Source organism: Rhinatrema bivittatum, chromosome 1, assembly GCF_901001135.1.
Source record: "Rhinatrema bivittatum chromosome 1, aRhiBiv1.1, whole genome shotgun sequence".
Lineage (NCBI taxonomy): Eukaryota > Metazoa > Chordata > Amphibia > Gymnophiona > Rhinatrematidae > Rhinatrema > Rhinatrema bivittatum.
The window spans coordinates 431,539,767-431,556,364 of record NC_042615.1 but is presented as its reverse complement, the minus strand read 5'-3'; the positions used below and the strand labels follow the sequence as shown (position 1 = coordinate 431,556,364).

At 39.1% G+C, this 16,598-nt stretch overlaps 9 non-coding genes across 9 annotated transcripts; all 9 read right to left on the bottom strand.

The window, feature by feature from the left end:
- Positions 1-651: 651 nt before the first annotated feature.
- On the bottom strand, positions 652-724 carry TRNAK-UUU. Its single transcript has one exon. It is a non-coding gene; the product is annotated as a tRNA-Lys (tRNA).
- Positions 725-2,310: 1,586 nt separating this feature from the next.
- On the bottom strand, positions 2,311-2,383 carry TRNAK-UUU. The gene has a single exon. It is a non-coding gene; the product is annotated as a tRNA-Lys (tRNA).
- A 1,583-nt stretch (positions 2,384-3,966) lies between these two features.
- TRNAK-UUU lies at positions 3,967-4,039 on the bottom strand. Its single transcript has one exon. It is a non-coding gene; the product is annotated as a tRNA-Lys (tRNA).
- A 1,584-nt stretch (positions 4,040-5,623) lies between these two features.
- On the bottom strand, positions 5,624-5,696 carry TRNAK-UUU. The gene has a single exon. It is a non-coding gene; the product is annotated as a tRNA-Lys (tRNA).
- Positions 5,697-7,279: 1,583 nt separating this feature from the next.
- Positions 7,280-7,352, bottom strand: TRNAK-UUU. The gene has a single exon. It is a non-coding gene; the product is annotated as a tRNA-Lys (tRNA).
- A 1,583-nt stretch (positions 7,353-8,935) lies between these two features.
- Positions 8,936-9,008, bottom strand: TRNAK-UUU. Its single transcript has one exon. It is a non-coding gene; the product is annotated as a tRNA-Lys (tRNA).
- A 1,559-nt stretch (positions 9,009-10,567) lies between these two features.
- TRNAK-UUU lies at positions 10,568-10,640 on the bottom strand. The gene has a single exon. It is a non-coding gene; the product is annotated as a tRNA-Lys (tRNA).
- A 1,583-nt stretch (positions 10,641-12,223) lies between these two features.
- On the bottom strand, positions 12,224-12,296 carry TRNAK-UUU. Its single transcript has one exon. It is a non-coding gene; the product is annotated as a tRNA-Lys (tRNA).
- Positions 12,297-13,882: 1,586 nt separating this feature from the next.
- TRNAK-UUU lies at positions 13,883-13,955 on the bottom strand. The gene has a single exon. It is a non-coding gene; the product is annotated as a tRNA-Lys (tRNA).
- Positions 13,956-16,598: the final 2,643 nt, after the last annotated feature.

The following is a 16,598-nucleotide window of genomic DNA, read 5'->3' as shown; positions in this document are numbered from 1 at the left end:
TATTTCCAAAATCATAAGCAAAACAATCAAAACATAATGGTATTGAATACTTTTATGTTTTTCATTACCAAACCTAAAACTCCAACTGAAATCCTGAAACACAAAGCAGGAAATGGCTAAAAATAGTTGGAAGCAGTTTATCTCTAATCTTGTAAGGGTGCTTAGTAAGTGTTAGCATAGTTCAGAGCTGTGCGCGATATATATGGGAAATGTCTGTGATAATCCATTGAGAACATTTCAGATAATCAAGAAATGCTTTTTACTTCAGGGATGGAAATTTCTCAAATGAAATCTGGAACAGGGGTTTTTGCCAACCAAGCATTGCTTGCATTTTGCTGAAGAATGTTTTGCCATTCCAGGTCCTTTAGCTCATCGATTTTCAGTAGTCCCCTCCATCATTTCCACTAACTCTCTTCTGTATTTTTCTGGCAATTGCTAGAGTTGTGCCTCCTGTACTGGAAGCTTTAGGAGCCAGTACTACAGCAAGGAGGTTCTAGGGGAGACCCATGTTGAGCTACTACCCTTTTCTTTCTCAAAGGACCCTCAGATGTAACATTATGAATTTGTCTTTGTAGCACCTATGTGTTGCATATTTAGAAAATTATAGTAACTCTAAATAAATATAGGATTCCGATTGAAGAAAGAACACCCCACCTGAACAGGGACTTGAACCCTGGACCCTCAGATTAAAAGTCTGATGCTCTACCAACTGAGCTACTCAGGCATAAAAAATGAAATGCTTTTCCTCACTTGACTATCTTCTGATGTCTCCCTCACTATGTTTCCCACTTGCTTCTTTCCTCATCAATTACATTTACAATAGTTTTCAATTTTAATTTCCCTATAATGATAAAAAGAACATTGCATTTTCACACTTAGAGCAGCCACTCTAAGTGCTATCGCTAAGATTTTTATCCATTTATCAGTGGCAGCATCAGCACTCTTCAACATTTCAACACAGTAGTCTAAAGTCAAACAATAAACTCATCGCAAATAACTCAGAAAACATGAGTGTTCACTGTGACATCATGTGCCTCACAAATTTAAACATTCATTGGATGCGGGTGCTTTCTGGCCAGATGCACCACTGGTAGCTGTGATAGTCAAAAAAAGCAAAAAGAATGTTACGAATTATTAGGAAGGGAATGGTGACTAAAACCAGGAAAGTATTCAAGCTATCTAGAGAACCATAAAACCTTGCAATCGGTTTACAAATCTATGACCATTCTAAAAGCATCCATGGGTTCCCTTTAGTGCAGTTTCTTCCTGTCTCGTGGTTAGGTTTTGGTGCTCTTGCCTTCATGGCCTGGGTTCCCATCCCCTTGAGGAAAGTTTGGTTTTGCTTCAGATAATAAAGTATTTTTATTTTCTACTTAGAAGAGCAGCAAAATCCTTCTTTCATTTTCTTTCAATCTTCAGAATATTTCTCTTTATTAAAGCCAGGCACAAATTGCCTGTCGCATCAGAGTTCTGAAAGCATTCTAGAACACTGGACTGCCTGATAATAAATCAGAATCTTTGACTTATTATTTCAACTTTTTTATTCCCCTTAAGCTCCAAAGTATACTAAGATATGCAATAATTAAATTTCAATTTCTTTTTCACTTGAGTGTTTCAGGCAGCAATTTTGAGAATCACCTCTTTTGAGAACAATCTTATTTCCAAAATCATAAGCAAAACAATCAAAACATAATGGTATTGAATACTTGTATGTTTTTCATTACCAAACCTAAAACTCCAACTGAAATCCCCAAACACAAAGCAGGAAATGGCTAAAAATAGGAGGAAGCAGTTTATCTCTAATCTTGTAAGGGTGTTTAGTAAGTGTTAGCATAGTTCAGAGCTGTGCGCGATATATATGGGAAATGTCTGTGATAATCCATTGAGAACATTTCAGATAATCAAGAAATGCTTTTTACTTCAGGGATGGAAATTTCTCAAATGAAATCTGGAACAGGGGTTTTTGCCAACCAAGCATTGCTTGCATTTTGCTGAAGAATGTTTTGCCATTCCAGGTCCTTTACCTCATCGATTTTCAGTAGTCCCCTCCATCATTTCCACTAACTCTCTTCTGTATTTTTCTGGCAATTGCTAGAGTTGTGCCTCCTGTACTGGAAGCTTTAGGAGCCAGTACTACAGCAAGGAGGTTCTAGGGAAGACCCATGTTGAGCTACTACTACCCTTTTCTTTCTCAAAGGACCCTCAGATGTAGCATTATAAATTTGTCTTTGTAGCACCTATGTGTTGCATATTTAGAAAATTATAGTAACTCTAAATAAATATAGGATTCCGATTGAAGAAAGAACACCCCACCTGAACAGGGACTTGAACCCTGGACCCTCAGATTAAAAGTCTGACGCTCTACCAACTGAGCTACTCAGGCATGAAAAATGAAACGCTTTTCCTCACTTGACTATCTTCTGATGTCTCCCTCACTATGTTTCCCACTTGCTTCTTTCCTCATCAATTACATTTACAATAGTTTTCAATTTTAATTTCCCTATAATGATAAAAAGAACATTGCATTTTCACACTTAGAGCAGCCACTCTAAGTGCTATCGCTAAGATTTTTATCCATTTATCAGTGGCAGCATCAGCACTCTTCAACATTTCAACACAGTAGTCTAAAGTCAAACAATAAACTCATCGCAAATAACTCAGAAAACATGAGTGTTCACTGTGACATCATGTGCCTCACAAATTTAAACATTCATTGGATGCGGGTGCTTTCTGGCCAGATGCACCACTGGTAGCTGTGATAGTCAAAAAAAGCAAAAAGAATGTTACGAATTATTAGGAAGGGAATGGTGACTAAAACCAGGAAAGTATTCAAGCTATCTAGAGAACCATAAAACCTTGCAATCGGTTTACAAATCTATGACCATTCTAAAAGCATCCATGGGTTCCCTTTAGTGCAGTTTCTTCCTGTCTCGTGGTTAGGTTTTGGTGCTCTTGCCTTCATGGCCTGGGTTCCCATCCCCTTGAGGAAAGTTTGGTTTTGCTTCAGATAATAAAGTATTTTTATTTTCTACTTAGAAGAGCAGCAAAATCCTTCTTTCATTTTCTTTCAATCTTCAGAATATTTCTCTTTATTAAAGCCAGGCACAAATTGCCTGTCGCATCAGAGTTCTGAAAGCATTCTAGAACACTGGACTGCCTGATAATAAATCAGAATCTTTGACTTATTATTTCAACTTTTTTATTCCCCTTAAGCTCCAAAGTATTCTAAGATATGCAATAATTAAATTTCAATTTCTTTTTCACTTGAGTGTTTCAGGCAGCAATTTTGAGAATCACCTCTTTTGAGAACAATCTTATTTCCAAAATCATAAGCAAAACAATCAAAACATAATGGTATTGAATACTTGTATGTTTTTCATTACCAAACCTAAAACTCCAACTGAAATCCCTAAACACAAAGCAGGAAATGGCTAACAATAGTTGGAAGCAGTTTATCTCTAATCTTGTAAGGGTGCTTAGTAAGTGTTAGCATAGTTCAGAGCTGTGCGCGATATATATGGGAAATGTCTGTGATAATCCATTGAGAACATTTCAGATAATCAAGAAATGCTTTTTACTTCAGGGATGGAAATTTCTCAAATGAAATCTGGAACAGGGGTTTTTGCCAACCAAGCATTGCTTGCATTTTGCTGAAGAATGTTTTGCCATTCCAGGTCCTTTAGCTCATCGATTTTCAGTAGTCCCCTCCATCATTTCCACTAACTCTCTTCTGTATTTTTCTGGCAATTGCTAGAGTTGTGCCTCCTGTACTGGAAGCTTTAGGAGCCAGTACTACAGCAAGGAGGTTCTAGGGGAGACCCATGTTGAGCTACTACCCTTTTCTTTCTCAAAGGACCCTCAGATGTAGCATTATCAATTTGTCTTTGTAGCACCTATGTGTTGCATATTTAGAAAATTATAGTAACTCTAAATAAATATAGGATTCCGATTGAAGAAAGAACACCCCACCTGAACAGGGACTTGAACCCTGGACCCTCAGATTAAAAGTCTGATGCTCTACCAACTGAGCTACTCAGGCATGAAAAATGAAACTGCTTTTCCTCACTTGACTATCTTCTGATGTCTCCCTCACTATGTTTCCCACTTGCTTCTTTCCTCATCAATTACATTTACAATAGTTTTCAATTTTAATTTCCCTATAATGATAAAAAGAACATTGCATTTTCACACTTAGAGCAGCCACTCTAAGTGCTATCGCTAAGATTTTTATCCATTTATCAGTGGCAGCATCAGCACTCTTCAACATTTCAACACAGTAGTCTAAAGTCAAACAATAAACTCATCGCAAATAACTCAGAAAACATGAGTGTTCACTGTGACATCATGTGCCTCACAAATTTAAACATTCATTGGATGCGGGTGCTTTCTGGCCAGATGCACCACTGGTAGCTGTGATAGTCAAAAAAAGCAAAAAGAATGTTACGAATTATTAGGAAGGGAATGGTGACTAAAACCAGGAAAGTATTCAAGCTATCTAGAGAACCATAAAACCTTGCAATCGGTTTACAAATCTATGACCATTCTAAAAGCATCCATGGGTTCCCTTTAGTGCAGTTTCTTCCTGTCTCGTGGTTAGGTTTTGGTGCTCTTGCCTTCATGGCCTGGGTTCCCATCCCCTTGAGGAAAGTTTGGTTTTGCTTCAGATAATAAAGTATTTTTATTTTCTACTTAGAAGAGCAGCAAAATCCTTCTTTCATTTTCTTTCAATCTTCAGAATATTTCTCTTTATTAAAGCCAGGCACAAATTGCCTGTCGCATCAGAGTTCTGAAAGCATTCTAGAACACTGGACTGCCTGATAATAAATCAGAATCTTTGACTTATTATTTCAACTTTTTTATTCCCCTTAAGCTCCAAAGTATACTAAGATATGCAATAATTAAATTTCAATTTCTTTTTCACTTGAGTGTTTCAGGCAGCAATTTTGAGAATCACCTCTTTTGAGAACAATCTTATTTCCAAAATCATAAGCAAAACAATCAGAACATAATGGTATTGAATACCTTGTATGTTTTTCATTACCAAACCTAAAACTCCAACTGAAATCCCCAAACACAAAGCAGGAAATGGCTAAAAATAGGAGGAAGCAGTTTATCTCTAATCTTGTAAGGGTGTTTAGTAAGTGTTAGCATAGTTCAGAGCTGTGCGCGATATATATGGGAAATGTCTGTGATAATCCATTGAGAACATTTCAGATAATCAAGAAATGCTTTTTACTTCAGGGATGGAAATTTCTCAAATGAAATCTGGAACAGGGGTTTTTGCCAACCAAGCATTGCTTGCATTTTGCTGAAGAATGTTTTGCCATTCCAGGTCCTTTAGCTCATCGATTTTCAGTAGTCCCCTCCATCATTTCCACTAACTCTCTTCTGTATTTTTCTGGCAATTGCTAGAGTTGTGCCTCCTGTACTGGAAGCTTTAGGAGCCAGTACTACAGCAAGGAGGTTCTAGGGAGACCCATGTTGAGCTACTACCCTTTTCTTTCTCAAAGGACCCTCAGATGTAGCATTATCAATTTGTCTTTGTAGCACCTATGTGTTGCATATTTAGAAAATTATAGTAACTCTAAATAAATATAGGATTCCGATTGAAGAAAGAACACCCCACCTGAACAGGGACTTGAACCCTGGACCCTCAGATTAAAAGTCTGATGCTCTACCAACTGAGCTACTCAGGAATGAAAAATGAAACGCTTTTCCTCACTTGACTATCTTCTGATGTCTCCCTCACTATGTTTCCCACTTGCTTCTTTCCTCATCAATTACATTTACAATAGTTTTCAATTTTAATTTCCCTATAATGATAAAAAGAACATTGCATTTTCACACTTAGAGCAGCCACTCTAAGTGCTATCGCTAAGATTTTTATCCATTTATCAGTGGCAGCATCAGCACTCTTCAACATTTCAACACAGTAGTCTAAAGTCAAACAATAAACTCATCGCAAATAACTCAGAAAACATGAGTGTTCACTGTGACATCATGTGCCTCACAAATTTAAACATTCATTGGATGCGGGTGCTTTCTGGCCAGATGCACCACTGGTAGCTGTGATAGTCAAAAAAAGCAAAAAGAATGTTACGAATTATTAGGAAGGGAATGGTGACTAAAACCAGGAAAGTATTCAAGCTATCTAGAGAACCATAAAACCTTGCAATCGGTTTACAAATCTATGACCATTCTAAAAGCATCCATGGGTTCCCTTTAGTGCAGTTTCTTCCTGTCTCGTGGTTAGGTTTTGGTGCTCTTGCCTTCATGGCCTGGGTTCCCATCCCCTTGAGGAAAGTTTGGTTTTGCTTCAGATAATAAAGTATTTTTATTTTCTACTTAGAAGAGCAGCAAAATCCTTCTTTCATTTTCTTTCAATCTTCAGAATATTTCTCTTTATTAAAGCCAGGCACAAATTGCCTGTCGCATCAGAGTTCTGAAAGCATTCTAGAACACTGGACTGCCTGATAATAAATCAGAATCTTTGACTTATTATTTCAACTTTTTTATTCCCCTTAAGCTCCAAAGTATACTAAGATATGCAATAATTAAATTTCAATTTCTTTTTCACTTGAGTGTTTCAGGCAGCAATTTTGAGAATCACCTCTTTTGAGAACAATCTTATTTCCAAAATCATAAGCAAAACAATCAAAACATAATGGTATTGAATACTTGTATGTTTTTCATTACCAAACCTAAAACTCCAACTGAAATCCCCAAACACAAAGCAGGAAATGGCTAAAAATAGGAGGAAGCAGTTTATCTCTAATCTTGTAATGGTGTTTAGTAAGTGTTAGCATAGTTCAGAGCTGTGCGCGATATATATGGGAAATGTCTGTGATAATCCATTGAGAACATTTCAGATAATCAAGAAATGCTTTTTACTTCAGGGATGGAAATTTCTCAAATGAAATCTGGAACAGGGGTTTTTGCCAACCAAGCATTGCTTGCATTTTGCTGAAGAATGTTTTGCCATTCCAGGTCCTTTAGCTCATCGATTTTCAGTAGTCCCCTCCATCATTTCCACTAACTCTCTTCTGTATTTTTCTGGCAATTGCTAGAGTTGTGCCTCCTGTACTGGAAGCTTTAGGAGCCAGTACTACAGCAAGGAGGTTCTAGGGGAGACCCATGTTGAGCTACTACCCTTTTCTTTCTCAAAGGACCCTCAGATGTAGCATTATAAATTTGTCTTTGTAGCACCTATGTGTTGCATATTTAGAAAATTATAGTAACTCTAAATAAATATAGGATTCCGATTGAAGAAAGAACACCCCACCTGAACAGGGACTTGAACCCTGGACCCTCAGATTAAAAGTCTGATGCTCTACCAACTGAGCTACTCAGGCATGAAAAATGAAATGCTTTTCCTCACTTGACTATCTTCTGATGTCTCCCTCACTATGTTTCCCACTTGCTTCTTTCCTCATCAATTACATTTACAATAGTTTTCAATTTTAATTTCCCTATAATGATAAAAAGAACATTGCATTTTCACACTTAGAGCAGCCACTCTAAGTGCTATCGCTAAGATTTTTATCCATTTATCAGTGGCAGCATCAGCACTCTTCAACATTTCAACACAGTAGTCTAAAGTCAAACAATAAACTCATCGCAAATAACTCAGAAAACATGAGTGTTCACTGTGACATCATGTGCCTCACAAATTTAAACATTCATTGGATGCGGGTGCTTTCTGGCCAGATGCACCACTGGTAGCTGTGATAGTCAAAAAAAGCAAAAAGAATGTTACGAATTATTAGGAAGGGAATGGTGACTAAAACCAGGAAAGTATTCAAGCTATCTAGAGAACCATAAAACCTTGCAATCGGTTTACAAATCTATGACCATTCTAAAAGCATCCATGGGTTCCCTTTAGTGCAGTTTCTTCTTGTCTCGTGGTTAGGTTTTGGTAGTCTTGCCTTCATGGCCTGGGTTCCCTTCCCCTTGAGGAAAGTTTGGTTTTGCTTCAGATAATAAAGTATTTTTATTTTCTACTTAGAAGAGCAGCAAAATCCTTCTTTCATTTTCTTTCAATCTTCAGAATATTTCTCTTTATTAAAGCCAGGCACAAATTGCCTGTCGCATCAGAGTTCTGAAAGCATTCTAGAACACTGGACTGCCTGATAATAAATCAGAATCTTTGACTTATTATTTCAACTTTTTTATTCCCCTTAAGCTCCAAAGTATACTAAGATATGCAATAATTAAATTTCAATTTCTTTTTCACTTGAGTGTTTCAGGCAGCAATTTTGAGAATCACCTCTTTTGAGAACAATCTTATTTCCAAAATCATAAGCAAAACAATCAAAACATAAAGGTATTGAATACCTGTATGTTTTTCATTACCAAACCTAAAACTCCAACTGAAATCCCCAAACACAAAGCAGGAAATGGCTAAAAATAGGAGGAAGCAGTTTATCTCTAATCTTGTAAGGGTGTTTAGTAAGTGTTAGCATAGTTCAGAGCTGTGCGCGATATATATGGGAAATGTCTGTGATAATCCATTGAGAACATTTCAGATAATCAAGAAATGCTTTTTACTTCAGGGATGGAAATTTCTCAAATGAAATCTGGAACAGGGGTTTTTGCCAACCAAGCATTGCTTGCATTTTGCTGAAGAATGTTTTGCCATTCCAGGTCCTTTACCTCATCGATTTTCAGTAGTCCCCTCCATCATTTCCACTAACTCTCTTCTGTATTTTTCTGGCAATTGCTAGAGTTGTGCCTCCTGTACTGGAAGCTTTAGGAGCCAGTACTACAGCAAGGAGGTTCTAGGGGAGACCCATGTTGAGCTACTACCCTTTTCTTTCTCAAAGGACCCTCAGATGTAGCATTATAAATTTGTCTTTGTAGCACCTATGTGTTGCATATTTAGAAAATTATAGTAACTCTAAATAAATATAGGATTCCGATTGAAGAAAGAACACCCCACCTGAACAGGGACTTGAACCCTGGACCCTCAGATTAAAAGTCTGATGCTCTACCAACTGAGCTACTCAGGCATGAAAAATGAAACGCTTTTCCTCACTTGACTATCTTCTGATGTCTCCCTCACTATGTTTCCCACTTGCTTCTTTCCTCATCAATTACATTTACAATAGTTTTCAATTTTAATTTCCCTATAATGATAAAAAGAACATTGCATTTTCACACTTAGAGCAGCCACTCTAAGTGCTATCGCTAAGATTTTTATCCATTTATCAGTGGCAGCATCAGCACTCTTCAACATTTCAACACAGTAGTCTAAAGTCAAACAATAAACTCATCGCAAATAACTCAGAAAACATGAGTGTTCACTGTGACATCATGTGCCTCACAAATTTAAACATTCATTGGATGCGGGTGCTTTCTGGCCAGATGCACCACTGGTAGCTGTGATAGTCAAAAAAAGCAAAAAGAATGTTACGAATTATTAGGAAGGGAATGGTGACTAAAACCAGGAAAGTATTCAAGCTATCTAGAGAACCATAAAACCTTGCAATCGGTTTACAAATCTATGACCATTCTAAAAGCATCCATGGGTTCCCTTTAGTGCAGTTTCTTCCTGTCTCGTGGTTAGGTTTTGGTGCTCTTGCCTTCATGGCCTGGGTTCCCATCCCCTTGAGGAAAGTTTGGTTTTGCTTCAGATAATAAAGTATTTTTATTTTCTACTTAGAAGAGCAGCAAAATCCTTCTTTCATTTTCTTTCAATCTTCAGAATATTTCTCTTTATTAAAGCCAGGCACAAATTGCCTGTCGCATCAGAGTTCTGAAAGCATTCTAGAACACTGGACTGCCTGATAATAAAACAGAATCTTTGACTTATTATTTCAACTTTTTTATTCCCCTTAAGCTCCAAAGTATTCTAAGATATGCAATAATTAAATTTCAATTTCTTTTTCACTTGAGTGTTTCAGGCAGCAATTTTGAGAATCACCTCTTTTGAGAACAATCTTATTTCTAAAATCATAAGCAAAACAATCAAAACATAATGGTATTGAATACTTGTATGTTTTTCATTACCAAACCTAAAACTCCAACTGAAATCCCCAAACACAAAGCAGGAAATGGCTAAAAATAGTTGGAAGCAGTTTATCTCTAATCTTGTAAGGGTGCTTAGTAAGTGTTAGCATAGTTCAGAGCTGTGCGCGATATATATGGGAAATGTCTGTGATAATCCATTGAGAACATTTCAGATAATCAAGAAATGCTTTTTACTTCAGGGATGGAAATTTCTCAAATGAAATCTGGAACAGGGGTTTTTGCCAACCAAGCATTGCTTGCATTTTGCTGAAGAATGTCATCGATTTTCAGTAGTCCCCTCCATCATTTCCACTAACTCTCTTCTGTATTTTTCTGGCAATTGCTAGAGTTGTGCCTCCTGTACTGGAAGCTTTAGGAGCCAGTACTACAGCAAGGAGGTTCTAGGGGAGACCCATGTTGAGCTACTACCCTTTTCTTTCTCAAAGGACCCTCAGATGTAGCATTATAAATTTGTCTTTGTAGCACCTATGTGTTGCATATTTAGAAAATTATAGTAACTCTAAATAAATATAGGATTCCGATTGAGGAAAGAACATCCCACCTGAACAGGGACTTGAACCCTGGACCCTCAGATTAAAAGTCTGATGCTCTACCAACTGAGCTACTCAGGCAAGACAAATAAAATGCTTTTCCTCACTTCACTATCTTCTGATGTCTCCCTCACTATGTTTCCCACTTGCTTCTTTCCTCATCAATTACATTTACAATAGTTTTCAATTTTAATTTCCCTATAATGATAAAAAGAACATTGCATTTTCACACTTAGAGCAGCCACTCTAAGTGCTATCGCTAAGATTTTTATCCATTTATCAGTGGCAGCATCAGCACTCTTCAACATTTCAAAACAGTAGTCTAAAGTCAAACAATAAACTCATCGCAAATAACTCAGAAAACATGAGTGTTCACTGTGACATCATGTGCCTCACAAATTTAAACATTCATTGGATGCGGGTGCTTTCTGGCCAGATGCACCACTGGTAGCTGTGATAGTCAAAAAAAGCAAAAAGAATGTTAGGAATTATTAGGAAGGGAATGGTGACTAAAACCAGGAAAGTATTCAAGCTATCTAGAGAACCATAAAACCTTGCAATCGGTTTACAAATCTATGACCATTCTAAAAGCATCCATGGGTTCCCTTTAGTGCAATTTCTTCTTGTCTCGTGGTTAGGTTTTGGTAGTCTTGCCTTCATGGCCTGGGTTCCCTTCCCCTTGAGGAAAGTTTGGTTTTGCTTCAGATAATAAAGTATTTTTATTTTCTACTTAGAAGAGCAGCAAAATCCTTCTTTCATTTTCTTTCAATCTTCAGAATATTTCTCTTTATTAAAGCCAGGCACAAATTGCCTGTCGCATCAGAGTTCTGAAAGCATTCTAGAACACTGGACTGCCTGATAATAAATCAGAATCTTTGACTTATTATTTCAACTTTTTTATTCCCCTTAAGCTCCAAAGTATACTAAGATATGCAATAATTAAATTTCAATTTCTTTTTCACTTGAGTGTTTCAGGCAGCAATTTTGAGAATCACCTCTTTTGAGAACAATCTTATTTCCAAAATCATAAGCAAAACAATCAAAACATAATGGTATTGAATACTTGTATGTTTTTCATTACCAAACCTAAAACTCCAACTGAAATCCTGAAACACAAAGCAGGAAATGGCTAAAAATAGTTGGAAGCAGTTTATCTCTAATCTTGTAATGGTGCTTAGTAAGTGTTAGCATAGTTCAGAGCTGTGCGCGATATATATGGGAAATGTCTGTGATAATCCATTGAGAACATTTCAGATAATCAAGAAATGCTTTTTACTTCAGGGATGGAAATTTCTCAAATGAAATCTGGAACAGGGGTTTTTGCCAACCAAGCATTGCTTGCATTTTGCTGAAGAATGTTTTGCCATTCCAGGTCCTTTAGCTCATCGATTTTCAGTAGTCCCCTCCATCATTTCCACTAACTCTCTTCTGTATTTTTCTGGCAATTCCTAGAGTTGTGCCTCCTGTACTGGAAGCTTTAGGAGCCAGTACTACAGCAAGGAGGTTCTAGGGGAGACCCATGTTGAGCTACTACCCTTTTCTTTCTCAAAGGACCCTCAGATGTAGCATTATAAATTTGTCTTTGTAGCACCTATGTGTTGCATATTTAGAAAATTATAGTAACTCTAAATAAATATAGGATTCCGATTGAAGAAAGAACACCCCACCTGAACAGGGACTTGAACCCTGGACCCTCAGATTAAAAGTCTGATGCTCTACCCACTGAGCTACTCAGGCATGAAAAATGAAACTGCTTTTCCTCACTTGACTATCTTCTGATGTCTCCCTCACTATGTTTCCCACTTGCTTCTTTCCTCATCAATTACATTTACAATAGTTTTCAATTTTAATTTCCCTATAATGATAAAAAGAACATTGCATTTTCACACTTAGAGCAGCCACTCTAAGTGCTATCGCTAAGATTTTTATCCATTTATCAGTGGCAGCATCAGCACTCTTCAACATTTCAACACAGTAGTCTAAAGTCAAACAATAAACTCATCGCAAATAACTCAGAAAACATGAGTGTTCACTGTGACATCATGTGCCTCACAAATTTAAACATTCATTGGATGCGGGTGCTTTCTGGCCAGATGCACCACTGGTAGCTGTGATAGTCAAAAAAAGCAAAAAGAATGTTACGAATTTTTAGGAAGGGAATGGTGACTAAAACCAGGAAAGTATTCAAGCTATCTAGAGAACCATAAAACCTTGCAATCGGTTTTTCAAATCTATGACCATTCTAAAAGCATCCATGGGTTCCCTTTAGTGCAGTTTCTTCCTGTCTCGTGGTTAGGTTTTGGTGCTCTTGCCTTCATGGCCTGGGTTCCCATCCCCTTGAGGAAAGTTTGGTTTTGCTTCAGATAATAAAGTATTTTTATTTTCTACTTAGAAGAGCAGCAAAATCCTTCTTTCATTTTCTTTCAATCTTCAGAATATTTCTCTTTATTAAAGCCAGGCACAAATTGCCTGTCGCATCAGAGTTCTGAAAGCATTCTAGAACACCTGGACTGCCTGATAATAAATCAGAATCTTTGACTTATTATTTCAACTTTTTTATTCCCCTTAAGCTCCAAAGTATACTAAGATATGCAATAATTAAATTTCAATTTCTTTTTCACTTGAGTGTTTCAGGCAGCAATTTTGAGAATCACCTCTTTTGAGAACAATCTTATTTCCAAAATCATAAGCAAAACAATCAAAACATAATGGTATTGAATACTTGTATGTTTTTCATTACCAAACCTAAAACTCCAACTGAAATCCCCAAACACAAAGCAGGAAATGGCTAAAAATAGGAGGAAGCAGTTTATCTCTAGTCTTGTAAGGGTGTTTAGTAAGTGTTAGCATAGTTCAGAGCTGTGCGCGATATATATGGGAAATGTCTGTGATAATCCATTGAGAACATTTCAGATAATCAAGAAATGCTTTTTACTTCAGGGATGGAAATTTCTCAAATGAAATCTGGAACAGGGGTTTTTGCCAACCAAGCATTGTTTGCATTTTGCTGAAGAATGTTTTACGATTCCAGGTCCTTTACCTCATTGATTTTCAGTAGTCCCCTCCATCATTTCCACTAACTCTCTTCTGTATTTTTCTGGCAATTGCTAGAGTTGTGCCTCCTGTACTGGAAGCTTTAGGAGCCAGTACTACAGCAAGGAGGTTCTAGGGGAGACCCATGTTGAGCTACTACCCTTTTCTTTCTCAAAGGACCCTCAGATGTAGCATTATAAATTTGTCTTTGTAGCACCTATGTGTTGCATATTTAGAAAATTATAGTAACTCTAAATAAATATAGGATTCCGATTGAAGAAAGAACACCCCACCTGAACAGGGACTTGAACCCTGGACCCTCAGATTAAAAGTCTGATGCTCTACCAACTGAGCTACTCCGGCATGAAAAATGAAACGCTTTTCCTCACTTGACTATCTTCTGATGTCTCCCTCACTATGTTTCCCACTTGCTTCTTTCCTCATCAATTACATTTACAATAGTTTTCAATTTTAATTTCCCTATAATGATAAAAAGAACATTGCATTTTCACACTTAGAGCAGCCACTCTAAGTGCTATCGCTAAGATTTTTATCCATTTATCAGTGGCAGCATCAGCACTCTTCAACATTTCAACACAGTAGTCTAAAGTCAAACAATAAACTCATCGCAAATAACTCAGAAAACATGAGTGTTCACTGTGACATCATGTGCCTCACAAATTTAAACATTCATTGGATGCGGGTGCTTTCTGGCCAGATGCACCACTGGTAGCTGTGATAGTCAAAAAAAGCAAAAAGAATGTTAGGAATTATTAGGAAGGGAATGGTGACTAAAACCAGGAAAGTATTCAAGCTATCTAGAGAACCATAAAACCTTTCAATCAGTTTACAAATCTATGACCATTCTAAAAGCATCCATGGGTTCCCTTTAGTGCAATTTCTTCTTGTCTCGTGGTTAGGTTTTGGTAGTCTTGCCTTCATGGCCTGGGTTCCCTTCCCCCTGAGGAAAGTTTGGTTTTGCTTCAGATAATAAAGTATTTTTATTTTCTACTTAGAAGAGCAGCAAAATCCTTCTTTCATTTTCTTTCAATCTTCCAGAATATTTCTCTTTATTAAAGCCAGGCACAAATTGCCTGTCGCATCAGAGTTCTGAAAGCATTCTAGAACACTGGACTGCCTGATAATAAATCAGAATCTTTGACTTATTATTTCAACTTTTTTATTCCCATTAAGCTCCAATATATACTAAGATATGCAATAATTAAATTTCAATTTCTATTCCACTTGAGTGTTTCAGGCAGCAATTTTGAGAATCACCTCTTTTGAGAACAATTTTATTTCTAAAATCATAAGCAAAACAATCAAAAGATAATGGTATTGAATACTTGTATGTTTTTCATTACCAAACCTAAAACTCCAACTGAAATCCCCAAACACAAAGCAGGAAATGGCTAAAAATAGGAGGAAGCAGTTTATCTGTAATCTTGTAAGGGTGTTTAGTAAGTGTTAGCATAGTTCAGGAGGCCCAGCTGCCTAACTGGGCAAAGTGCTGGAGTCAGTGCCCTGGGATGAGCAGCCTATGGGGTACCCTGACCAGTTCAAATCCTGACAAGAAGGCGGGATCTCAGAGCTCAGGTACATTAGGGAGTAGATCAGGGAGGGGTAGCACATTCACCGATCAGAATTGAGAGCAAGCACTGTCCTCCATCTAAGTAGAAACAGTCCTCCATGTGGAGATTGCAACCAGGGAGAAGGAAGCAGATCCAGCACATCCAGCGAGAGAGAAGCATCCAACCCCCACATGGCGATTCCAGCTAGGGAGAAGCAAGCTGATCCTAGAAAGTATCCAGAAGCAGCTTCAGGCATCCCCTTTCTGAGCTTCACCAATTGTTTCTTGCCGAACCACCAGGTAACTTTTCTCTTTTCGGAGTTGATCTGCCCTGCCCCCTTTTCCTCCTGGCTTCCCATCCTGTCATCTTCCTGTTCCCCTTCCCCGGTATCTGTCCACCCTTCCCGCCCCTGTGTTTCTCCCCTTCCCCCTTTCCTTTTCCTTCCCCATGGTCCGGAGGCATGGTGCTTCCCTTCTCCTGCCGCCCTTTAACTCCCCCTGCTCACCCCCCAGCATCCCCGGGGCTTAACCGCCCCCCCCCCTCCCGCACTTCCTGGAGCTTAACCGCCCCCCCCCCCCCCCTTTTTCCCACCGGTGACAGCGATTAAACTGGCTCTGCGGTGCCCGGCCCCGGCGCACTCCCCCATCCACACACCCTTCCGCCGGCCCCTCCCCTTTGAACTATTCGGCTGCCTGGCACCAGCCCCCCCCTTTTTCCCCCCACTCCCGCCCAATTCTTAGCTTTACCCCAGCTCCGTCGAGCTAATTTCCCGGCAGCACCATGGTTCTCCCCTCTCCATCCGGCCTCCCGCCCTGCCGGCTGCCACTCCCCAGCTCCCCATGCGGCCCCTCGTGCCGCTGGCCATGCCCCCATGAGATTTGGTGCCACCCCCCGCAACATTTCGCCGATCACCCCCAGTTCGCCCCCCCCCCCCCCAGGCCGCCGATCACTTCCCTCCCCTCCCCCGACCCTAGCAGCCTGCTAATCAGACCGGAGCTTTTCTGCGCCCATCCACCTCCCAGTGAATATTCCTGGAGGAGCCCTGGCCAGGCCCTCTCCCACTCCCCTTTATCGCCGCCCCTCTCGTCTTATTCACAGCAGCTCGCTCGGCCCCTGCCATCGCCCCCCCCCCCCCCAAATCGCCCCATTCCCACGAGAATTCGCCGCTCCCCCCACCAACTCCCACTGGCGCCAGCAATCAAACCCCCCCGGCCGCCCCCTCCGGCGGCTTCCAATTCCACCTGCCAGCCTGAGACTCGGCACCCACCCCCTTCATCCCCGCCTTCCAAAAATTTGGCAACCCAGCTGCAGGCAGCCCAACATACATTTTAAAACAGCTCCAAGTAGGTGTTTTTAAAAAAATGTCATTTAAGCAAATTGAGAGGGCACACAGGCCCATTAAGTTTATTCCAAGCACGTGGCCCTTGATATCCCA